The sequence below is a fragment of the Schistocerca piceifrons genome, chromosome 1 (assembly GCF_021461385.2).
Source record: "Schistocerca piceifrons isolate TAMUIC-IGC-003096 chromosome 1, iqSchPice1.1, whole genome shotgun sequence".
NCBI lineage: Eukaryota > Metazoa > Arthropoda > Insecta > Orthoptera > Acrididae > Schistocerca > Schistocerca piceifrons.
This window is the reverse complement of record NC_060138.1, coordinates 783,552,929-783,564,682: the sequence shown is the minus strand read 5'-3', so window position 1 is coordinate 783,564,682 and position 11,754 is coordinate 783,552,929. Positions and strand designations below refer to the sequence as shown.

Here is an 11,754-nt window from a genome sequence, read left to right as displayed (position 1 = left end):
TATCCTCGGACACGATAGCGTAGAACTGTTTTTTTGTTTTTTGTTTTTTTTTAAGAAATTCGATTTCTGGTCGCCCCGTTGTTTCTATTCACCCCGTTTTACAGCATATTTTTCAAATTTTCTATTAGTAATATTTGATGTGGGTTCTCCCCCCTCCCCGATCACCAGAGTACCACAGTACCAAAGTACCAATGAGCCGGAAACCAAAGTACCAATGAGCCGGAAACTTCTATCTGCTCTACGTACGATCGATCCTATGTATAATCATTCCATTTCATATATGACTGAGTCCAGCTGCGGCACACTGATTTTGTAGTAACAGTATACCAACGTCTTTCCGTTTTCTCAAGCACAATGTGTTACATTTTTGAACATTTAAAGCATGTTACCAGCCCTTGCACTACTTTGAAATCTTATCAAGATCAGACATTTTCAGACAGCAGTTCATTACAGATAGCTGCATTACATTCAAAAAATTTGTAACTATTACTATTATCCTGTTGGTCATTAATATAGAAAACAGACAGCAAGTATCCCAACACATTTGCTCGTAATTTTGTTACTAGGCATCTGTTTGGTATTCAGTAAAATTCTACTGGAAGTCAAGAAATGGTGCATCTAGCTGGCTGGCTTGAGCCAAGGTTTTCAACATAATATCTGAGAAAAGTGTGAGTTGGGTTTTACATGACCAATGATTTCGGAATCCATACTTGTTGGCTTGAAGGAGCCCATCCTGTTCGAGATACTTGATTGAGTTCAGGATATGTTCTGACATTCTACAACACATATATCTCACATTAGACGGTAGTTTTGCGTGTCGCATCTTCTGTCCTAGTAGACGGATGTGACTTGTGCTTTGTTCCAACCAGTGGACGAAGATTTTTGTTCGAGTGATCTACAACGTAATACGTATACAGTAGTTAAACGAGGGGATGGCAGATAACGTCAATTCTGTGTGGAATCTGATAGTGATTCTGTCGGATCCTAGAGTCCTGATCGATTTTTGCCTATCACAGAGCGCTAGAAGTGGGGAAGGAGGCCGGGCGGGGTGGCAGAGCGGTTCTAGACGCTACAGTCTGGAACCTCGCGATCGCTACGGTCGCAGGTTCGAATCCTGCCTCGGGCATGGATGTGTGTGATGTCCTTAGGTTAGTTAGGTTTAAGTAGTTCTAAGTTCTAGGGGACTGATGACCTCGGAAGTCAAGTCCCATAGTGCTCAGAGCCATTTGAACCATTTTCATAGAAATTGTTGTGGGGAAGGCTAACAAAAGACTGTGTTTCATTGGCAGGGCACTTAGAAAGAAAATGTAACAGACCTACTAAGGAGACTGCCTACACTACGCTTGTCTGTCCTGTTTTAGAATACTACTGGGCGGTGTGGGATCCTTACCAGATAGGACTGACGGAGTACATCGAAAAGTTCAAAGAAAGGCAGTACGTTTTGTATTATCACGAAATATGGGAGAGAGTGTCACATAAATTATACAGGATTTGGGCTGGAATCAGTAACACAAAGGCTGCTTTCGTTGCGACGGAATCTTCTCACGAAATTCCAATCACCAACTTTCTCCTCCGAATGCGAAAATATTTTGTTCACACCGACTTACATAGGGAGGAACGATCACGACGATAAAATAGGGGAAATCAGAGCTCGTACGGAAAGATACAAGTGTTCGTCCTGCCGCGCGCTATACGAGATTGGAATAATAGAGAATTGTGAAGGTGGTTCGATGAACCCTCTGCCAGGCACTTGAATGTGATTTGCAGAGTATCCATGTAGATGTAGATGTAGATCTCGAATTCTAGCTTGACGTGGCTGGCGTTACCCTCTCGCTACTTAACTGCCTACGGATCAGTCATATGAGCAGGTTGATGAAAGTAGCTTTCCCCTTAAACAGCGCTCTCTCCGTGCGGGACGACAGACAGAAAAATGTACTTCCAAAATCGCTGCACACCCCTATTAGCCACATCATTTCCTGCTCCGTTCTCGAAAGCTATAAAAAAAGAAAACGTCCCAACCAACCCCTGCTTGTCGATGCAGTGCCCGGAATACTCGATGGAGGCAGAGTGGAGTGCCGCCTGGTCCCAGACCTAACCAGCCCGTCCGTCTCCCTGTCGTGACGTCGCTGTCTCCTCCGGGAGCCGGCAGCCATTACGGCTGAAACGCGGTGCTACCGTTCTCCGGCAGGACAGGCGCACTCCCGGCGCTGCTGCCGAGCCAAAGAGGTCTTTTAAACGCAATCGTAAAGATGATGCCCCGCCGTAGAGGAGACGGAAAAGAACTCTAGCGGCGTGGAACTGTGTCCTTGTGCACAACAAAATAACTACAAGAGCATTGCGAGCGTTAGTTGGACACCCCCTCCTTCACAGTAACATTCAAGAAAGAAGACTTTAAGAGAAAAATTTCTGCAATATTTTCGAAAGTTTGTGCTTCATAGGCCTCATGTCTATCAGGTGGTTTTAATTTGCGTTTCTAAATCCGGGTGTAGTAGACAGTTCGAAGATACTGACGATCGTTAATCCCTAACTGGCCATCCTAGTTCAGGGTTTTAGTTGTTGTTTTTTTTTTTTTTTTAATTGAATCGTCCCTTTTGGAAAGACGTGACCGACACGTTCGCTTCTACCCTCAGCCTTCACCCATTTCCCCACCTCCTTATCGAACTTTGTCGTGTCCTCCATCACCTTAGTGTCGACAGGAGACTAAAATGCAACAAGAAATAAAACCAAGCTACCTCAGTCTTCATAGAATCTCATTTTGCTCACACTCTTCCTAGTATGATACTGCAACTCTGTAAGTCTTGCTCTGGGAGAGAAATCAGAAGGTTAATGTTTGTGCTTTCATTTGTGTTGTAAGACGTCATGGTCTCCTGACCTTCATTGCTTTCATATTCCGCCCTCACAATCATATTCCACACATCAAGACGCTTCATTCGAACCCAAACTCGATAACATAAAGACAATGTTGTATGAATTTATGTAAACGATATGCAGATAACTAGTAAATCGCAAGTGCGCACCGAGATTGAAATACTCGAGGCTGGCGTACACACACACATTCAAGACACGACAGTCACAGGGGCTTTCAGTTCGGGAGAGGCAAACCGCACGTCAGGGGGCCGCTCCCTTCAGAGGACAAGTCAACCTATCTATGTCAGCCGGCGACCGCCTGTAGAGCAGACAGCGTTTGCCCGAGTGAAAGGGAAAACGACCCCGTGTTCGGCTTAAAAGCAAATTCTGCAACATTGTGGGAGCGCCCAGCCTACGCATTCTTTACAAACATAGCACGCAGTTTCAGAGGTTTTCACAGGGAGACAGCAAACGCCAAACACCGATGCTACAGATTTCCAGATTGGTCGCCATAAACGAAACGTCATTCACTCGTTTTAGAAGAGCAATGCTGATCGACAGACGATATTCCTGACACCTTGAGCTGAAGGAGTAATGGGAGAGACTGAAAGATATACCCCTTCACGTCTGGTGTAGAGAGGAGCCGTTCTGTTGTCGCTCTTGGAGCGAGAACACGTAACGAGAGCGTGTGTGCTCGTACGTGTACTCAAAGAGCGAGGAACAAGTCTCTCCTCAGTACTTCCCTGGGAGAGCACCTCTGTCGAGAGTGAATCGTAGTGCGACTCTATATTGACTCCTTGTGATTAAGCGTTGTTCGCTGTGTTGGCCGCCACACTTATTGTGCGGTGTGAATGGAAAGAGTTATGGTTAAACGCCTGTGAGCGAATTTCTGAGTAGCATCACGCAGAACTAGTAGAAGCCGACCTCGGGGAAGATCAGTTTGGATTCCGTAGAAATACTGGAACATGTGAGGCAATACTGACCTTAAGACTTATCTTAGAAGAAAGATTAAGGAAAGGCAAACCTACGTTTCTAGCATTTTTAGACTTAGAGAAAGCTTTTGACAATGTTGACTGGAATACTCTCTTTCAAATTTTGAAGCTGGCAGGGGTAAAATACAGGGAGCGAAAGGCTATTTACAATTTGTACAGAAACCAAATGGCAGTTATATGAGTCGAGAGACATGAAAGGGAAGCAGTTGTTGGGAAGGGAGTAAGACAGGGTTGTAGCCTCTCCCCGATGTTATTCAACCTGTATATTGAGCAAGCAGTAAAGGAAACAAAAGAAAAATTCGGAGTAGGTATTAAAATCCATGGAGAAGAAATAAAAACTTTAAGGTTCGCCGATGACATTGTAATTCTGTCAGAGACAGCAAATGACTTGGAAGAGCAGTTGAACGGAATGGATAGCGTCTTGAAAGGAGGATGTAAGATGAACATCAACGAAAGCAAAACGAGGATCATGGAATGTAGTCGAATTAAACCGGGTGATGCTGAGGGAATTAGATTAGGAAATGAGACACTTAAAGTAGTAAAGGAGTTTTGCTATTTGGGGAGCAAAATAACTGATGATGGTCGAAGTAGAGAGGATATAAAATGTAGACTGGCAATGGCAAGGAAAGCGTTTCTGAAGAAGAGAAATTTGTTAACATCCAGTATAGATTTAAGTGTCAGGAAGTCATTTCTGAAAGTATTTGTATGGAGTGTAGCCATGTATGGAAGTGAAACATGGACGATAAATAGTTTGGACAAGAAGAGAATAGAAGCTTTCGAAATGTGGTGCTACAGAAGAATGCTGATGATTAGATGGGTAGATCACATAACTAATGAGGAAGTATTGAATAGGATTGGGGAGAAGAGACGTTTGTGGTACAACTTGACCAGAAGAAGGGATCGGTTGGTAGGACATGTTCTGAGGCATCAAGGGATCACCAATTTAGTATTGGAGGGCAGCGTGGAGGGTAAAAATCGTACAGGGAGACCAAGAGATGAATACACTAAGCAGATTCAGAAGGATGTAGGTTGCAGTAGGTACTGGAAGATGAAGAAGCTTGCACAGCATAGAGTAGCATGGAGAGCTGCATCAAACCAGTCTCAGGCCTGAAGACCACAACAACAACATCGCGGTGGACTGGCTATCTGACCGGTGTACCACGCCAATAGTTACACTATGGGCGAATAGGAGTCCTTGACTTCATCAAGTCGTAGGGAGAGTTTGATTGATGGAGGTCAATCCAGATAGAACGAGAGTTATCTTATTTGTCAGCAGCGAGCGGCGAAGACAGTAGTCACCGCAGCTTATGGTATTGTGTGCTACAGCTCTTGTGAGCTCCATACTTTCTCCACAACAGTACATTTCACTGCGTTTCACACACGACAGCCTCGACCGTACCTAGCAACATTCTAACAGATAATTGTTCAAGTTGAGTAAGTGCAGCTCTCAGCCATTCTGCCAAGTCAATAACAATCTTAAACTTTGTACAGAAATTTCATTAGCGAATCCTATTGAGGCGCAGCGTCGTATACCGATCCTGCCTTGGAGGTGGTTAAGTTAGAGATGTGTCTCAGAGCTGGATAGTGACAAATGGTGACGCGGGACTGGAGGTGCACGTAGTTTATGTATCAGCTGAAAGAGGACAATATTGGATAGGGGGACTGTGATTTTAGTTTCGATTGTGCCCACTAGAGTGCACTAAAGTAATAGAATGTTTTTCATAAACTGTTCTAGTATTTTCATAAACTGTTATGTCTTTTTGTGTATGTACAATGTTATAAATGTGTTTTAGCAGTATGAATGATGCGTGAGTGTCGTTTAAGGTTAATATGAAGATAATTGTTTAACGAGTTATGTAGTGGGATTTAGTGTGGGAACATTTCCAAGAAGTATGGATGTGGACAAAGGGGATTTTTGTAGATTAGATTTGTAAAGTAAGTTTATGGTAAAGGGAAAGTTAATTCAGGTATAAATAACAATAGTAAATAACTTTATGCATAAGCAAAACTTCAGCATATTAGATAATTACTTCGGTAAAAAGTGCAGTCGTTAGGTTTACAATTTTGCGATTGGTTATTGATGACGCGGGAGAATGTTGTTTTGCTATTGGCTGTTGAGTAAACTGACCAATGGTAAAGCAATTCGCGCGCCTTTCTCTGCTGGTAGAGAAGACTTAGAGTATTCTAGAGAAGAGTCGAAGCCTAACCATGAAACAGATCGGACGTGTGTAGTAGTAGTTCCGATGGAAATGATAAGTTGCCGGATCTAGCAGTGTTTCATACATCAAAAGTGTTGGAAAGTGACGGCATAATTATTCCGATGTGTGTGTAGAAATTTCGGAATTTTTAAATGAATTTTTTGACGAGAAAAGACATATATTCCGCGTGGCGTATTGAGCAGGTCAGTGGCTAAAAACTGTGACTGCGTTTGGTACCGACAGACTTAATATTTGGCGAGCATTATCAATCAAAAGCAACCAGTATTTTTGTAGCTATTACGTTTTAGGGAAATGCAACACCATAAACTTGCTAACGCGAGTGAAAGGGATTGTGAGTGACTGTGTTAAGACTAGCACAGGCTTGGCAGTGATACTTGTTAACCTAAGTTTCAGAATATATTAATTGAAGACAAAATTTCCAACCTTTCATTTGTGTGAAAACTTTCTCCCGAAACGTAGATTAGTGACTTAAATTGCAGCTTGGTTCACGTCGAAGTACAGTAGGTTTCACTCGGCTTTCCTACTGATGATCTGCTGAGACAATGTTAACAGGTAGGTGCAGGTTCGTCGTAAAGGGACGGAAAGAACCGCACCGCCGCGCTATCCTTAAGAGGTAACTTCACATTCCGAAAAGAACGCGGAAATAACTTGTTCAGTTCATAACTAAAAGTGCCATTGTGATTCCTCAGAATTTTTGCAAAATAATAATAATAATAATAATAATAATAATAATTTTCGGTAGTTTTATGTTTTTCTTACACTAATTAGCACTACTCCAGTATCCAAGTATCCCACTAGTTACGTAACAAATTTTCTGAATTTTTGTGTCATTTCCTTACAGCGAACGACTCCAGAAGATATTTATTGCTGAAAGTTTTTCAGGCATTTCTCTTTAGACCGTTAGGAGCGTCTGTCTAACTTCTGTAGTAGTGTGGGGGTGGAAACTGCATCTTACGGGAGCCACAAGGTAAAGGGTACATCTCAGATTAATCCGTTGCGCAGAATGACGGAATAGCACCCACACACTCACAGTATTTATTTATTTGGGCCTTAACATGGTTTCGAGCTCCAAAAATAGTTATTGTTTATGTTAAATAAGAAGTGTTTCCGATTCCTTTCCAGCCTATTTGATGTCGCCCTTCATTTCCATGTACTTTGGTGTAATCTTTTCGTTTCCACTTCCTTGCTACATGCCACATTCCCCTTAATCTGTTTTATACATTCCTCCTTCATGTGCCACTAGAACTTTTCTCCTCTATCGTGCCTGCTAGTATCGAGTTTACTATTCCTGCATGCCATCAGATACATCTCATTATCTAGGGCCTTCATCTGGTAAGGGTTTTCTCTAAACATCTCTCACAACTTTTCTTGTATTTCTCCAACTTACGGTTCATACTTATATTTAGCGTTTAATACACTAATGTAGCAACACATTTTAAATGTTTCCAGTTGCTTCTTCTGTAGCTTTCTGGTAGACCACGGCCCTTTTCAGCTTTAGGTTGCGTCCCAGATGTACACTTTCAGTAACCTTAACAGGAGCCTGTTCTATGCCTTTCATCATCATCTGCATTTAAGATAGTACTATTATTTTCTCGCTCTCTCTCTAAAATGATGGAATACGATAGTAGTCTGATTAGTTTTCTATCTTTGGTGATCCTTGTATTTCTTCACGTTTATTCAGATACTTGACCGTGTAATCATATCAGTTAGATGGTGGCAGTTTGCTCGCATCTAAGAAGTATGTCTTACTGACATGCCATGGTAACTTTGAAGACATTCGCGACGTCTTTTGATTCATACGCGTGAGGTTCATAGATTATGTTTCTCTCACGCACCTTGATTCTCGGTTCATTTTGTTTATGAGGCTTTCCTTTGTTAACAGTTGTGAAGATACCATGTGGTTCTCTAGAAAGAAGAGACAATTTGTATGTTATCTATTTTCTGATTGCGCCAGTAATCTCACTTTCCTTAGATATCTACTGTAAAATTTGAAAGTTTCATGTTCTTTTGTTCGAAAATGGTATCGTATATCTTTCCTTTTTTTCTAATGCATCTCTGTCACGTGATTAATGTAGGTACCACATCTTGAAAAGTTCTTTTACTGGTTGGTTAACGCCATAATTTGTATTCTGGAAATCTTTTCTTCTTACAATCATTCAGACTGCTGTTGCTGCTACTGCCCCTATATGAAATTTGTTACACCGTTTGAGCCACATTACAGCCACGTAGAACAACTGAGTGTTACGTGTATCAGGAATTTACAATAAACAATCACCTGTATTGTACAATTAAGAAAGTTTTTTAGCCTTCACTAATTCTGTTTCCCCCTATCCATCACCAGACAAATATATGTGTTTCACCCTCTTCCTTAATTTTATTTCACTATTTGATTCAAATAAACCTGTTTCGTAGACAAAAAAGAGCCTTCTGAAATCTCCCTTTGTTTAGTTATCTTGGATTATATAGCTTTCTTACTCGACCGCAACTTATTAGCTAAACCGATGCATAGATAGTAAACCTTTGTAATAGAGGTGCTAGACAAACCTTTCGGGTCGGTAATTACTTACTTCATTTTGTTCCTTATTTATTAATCATTACTGCACAACGCTAAATGGAGCGCAGAAGCCGTAAAGCACTTCTCTTGGCCTCGCAAATGCATGGTTTTAAATCACAGTCCATCATGATCTAAATATACGTTGTTTGTTGTTTTTTTAGTTAATTTAGCCAAATAGTAGGATGGTTCTCCAAGTGAACAGAGGATATACTCCTTCATTTCTTTGAAATTCGTACATACATGAAAGTATGGACATATCATGACTTCCACAGGCTTAGATTGAACAAGGCGGGGTAGGAAAAGCACGGGAATTAGATGCCCATATTTCATGTTTCTTGAGAGAGATGATGCAGAAAGAAATGGTCTTTTTGAGAAACTATCTAGACATTACACCTTTGCTTGCCCCAGGTCAGTGCGTTCTAATGATCAAAAAACGGCATACTGATTGACAACTAACACGTAAAAATTCAATTCTGTTTGTCACAAAAGTTAAATTTAATCGTTTAGTATCTATTTTACGTACAGACAGCAATGTTTATATGCTTCACCTCCATAGAGACTTATAGACGCCTCGAATGCAGTTGTACGGATCCAAGATACACATGAACAAGTAATATTACATTGGCTTCAATATAGACTGATTTTTTCACTATACGTAATGTGTTGCATAACAGTTGGATGCTACATACTTTATTTTGTGAGAGCTTACTTTCAATTACTTTTGTAAGGTGATGTCACTTCGTGCGCACTTCTCGACCTGTAAACTACGCAATGTATTAACTGCGGTTATTACTCTTCTGGCTACTCACTTATCATCGATACCAAGAAGCAGATAGCCCTTCTACACAATAAGCTAGTAAAAAATTATTCGACCGTGACAGGACTCGAACCTGCAATCTTCGGATCCGAAGTCCGACGCCTTATCCATTAGGCCACACGGTCTGGCGACATACAGATGTTGAACAGATGTATCAATAGAGACTCCTCCATGGCCATTCATTATTTCAAGATATTGGAAATTTAACAAAGTCGTGGATTTATCTTTATTGATTCATGTTGGATGGCCTGCAGCTGATGGTGAGCGACTGAAGTAAGTGTACCATCTCACGCTCTCAGTCGAAGACGTGCATCACCAGTAAAGGCCATATCTCACCACATCTACGATTATTAGACGCGCTTGATATTTCCATAATAACGAGTCTAATGTTTCTACATTATTCAAAATTTTTGTTAAACGTTGGCGTCACACGCTTATCACAGTGCACTGACGTAGTAACTACCAGAACGAGCAGACATTCAGGCACCAGATATGGCGACTTCGACTTAAAATGGGCCGCACTAATCGAACTATAAAGGTCGTAATTCCGATGACAAGAAAGAAAATACAGCTTCTCTACATTTCAGAGCTGTATCGTGAAAATCGGCATATTACAAGTCCCACCACTGAAGGTATCAACTGGAAATCCAAATGGTGTTCATCCCTAACGTAAGCGTAACAAAAAAGGACAGCGTGGTGTTTGCTCTCCTTCGAAGCAGTCGTGATCAGTCTCTTCCCTTCCCCCTCCCCATTTTACTGGGCGCTCAAAACTTGGAAGTTTAGAGCCCGAACTAAACCTACTTCACCGTTCCGGGAAAGTTGCAGCAGCACCGACGCTACAGCCTGAACTACAAACATTAACCCACTTACCACACTGACAATAAGCCGGCTTATGTTTGCCATTAGGTCTTGGCTACTCGCGTTGCGTTTGTGCACAGAAATCTTTTCTCTCCTGGTGCCTCGCTCTCCTCTGATAGCAGACAGATTGTGGCACGATCATAATAAATGGGCAACCACCATAATCACCATTTTCTATCGTTTTTGGGACTCGACTCTGTCTTTTCTGTCAACGTCACATACGGACAGCATTTTTTATCTACGTTTCCTCACTCGATTGTTAGCTGTATTTCTACCCGTCTTTCCTTAGCCCAGTATTCTTATTAAAGACTTATAGCTCATTGTTCTCTACAAAGATTTATTTCTGCACACTCTTTTGAGGCGCTTCATATCCAGTACATTTTATTCAGAGTATGCAGACAATGGCTCTTTTTTATCTACGCGATCTTAAAAAAGATATACTTCATATGATTCTAATTATTGTTGTGAGTTGTTAATGAGACTGCTTGTTCATAACGGCCCAAGTGTTCTTTTACCGTGAGATATACGTTTTTAGCAAAACTTAGATTCCAGTATGTTAGGTTTTTGCTTTCAGGATCGCTATTATTGTTCATCTCTTGTGGCAACGTGAGATTTTTTTATAGTCACCAGTTTTAAAACTGGTTTGAAGTTCTCCTCCACCTCTTACCACCTAGTGCCAGTTTTATTATCTCCGCACACCTAGTTCAAGACAAGCTTCCTAGACAATCTGTGGAATGTATTTCAATATCGGCAAGGACTTACTAAGAGACTAATTCAATAAATAATCCCCCATAATTTTTTGACAGTCTATGTCACGGCAACATTGTGTAAGAACGTGTATTCGCTGTTGGTAAAAGCTTTTGTGCTCGTAGCCTTGCTTTTACAGCGTGAACTACGCTCTCATCATCTTCTAAGTGTATCCTACATAGAGAATCTGTCAGGCATGGGTGGAGAAACTGAAGTGGGTTAAAGACTTGTTCCCAGAATATGGCGTGTTAACATTGCGGACAAGAGCTGCCCCTAACATCCTGCACTAAGAATGTATTCTGAGTAACAGGATTTTGAATCAGTCACAAACCGACACTAAAATTGGTACTGTGGTGCCCACTGCACTTAGAAAAATATACAGTTAGAGTAATAAGACTTTGAATCTTTCACAAACCGACTTAAATTAGAAATTTTACAACATTCATTTGGAAACGTAAGACAGATTGATACTCATAGTCTTCTGCTTCAGAAGCTTCTGTTGTGGAGCAGTCAGAACTCTTAAAAGTATGGAGTTTACATGTTTCATAGCACAAGTTTCTTTCAAATGGACTGATATTGAGCAAGATCTAGTAAATCAGTTGTCGCATCAGAAGGTAGATTTCCTCGTTTTTCCTCCTCCTCCATTCTCCGTTATCTAAAACTGGTCCCCATATCTTCCTCATTGCTCTTCTTTAAAATATTAATAGTTTCTCCCTTTCT

The 11,754-nt window shown here is 41.2% G+C and overlaps 1 non-coding gene across 1 annotated transcript; it reads right to left on the bottom strand.

Annotated features, from left to right (window-relative positions):
- Positions 1 to 9,481: 9,481 nt before the first annotated feature.
- Positions 9,482 to 9,554, bottom strand: Trnar-ucg. Its single transcript has one exon. It is a non-coding gene; the product is annotated as a tRNA-Arg (tRNA).
- Between the last annotated feature and the right edge of the window lie 2,200 nt (positions 9,555 to 11,754).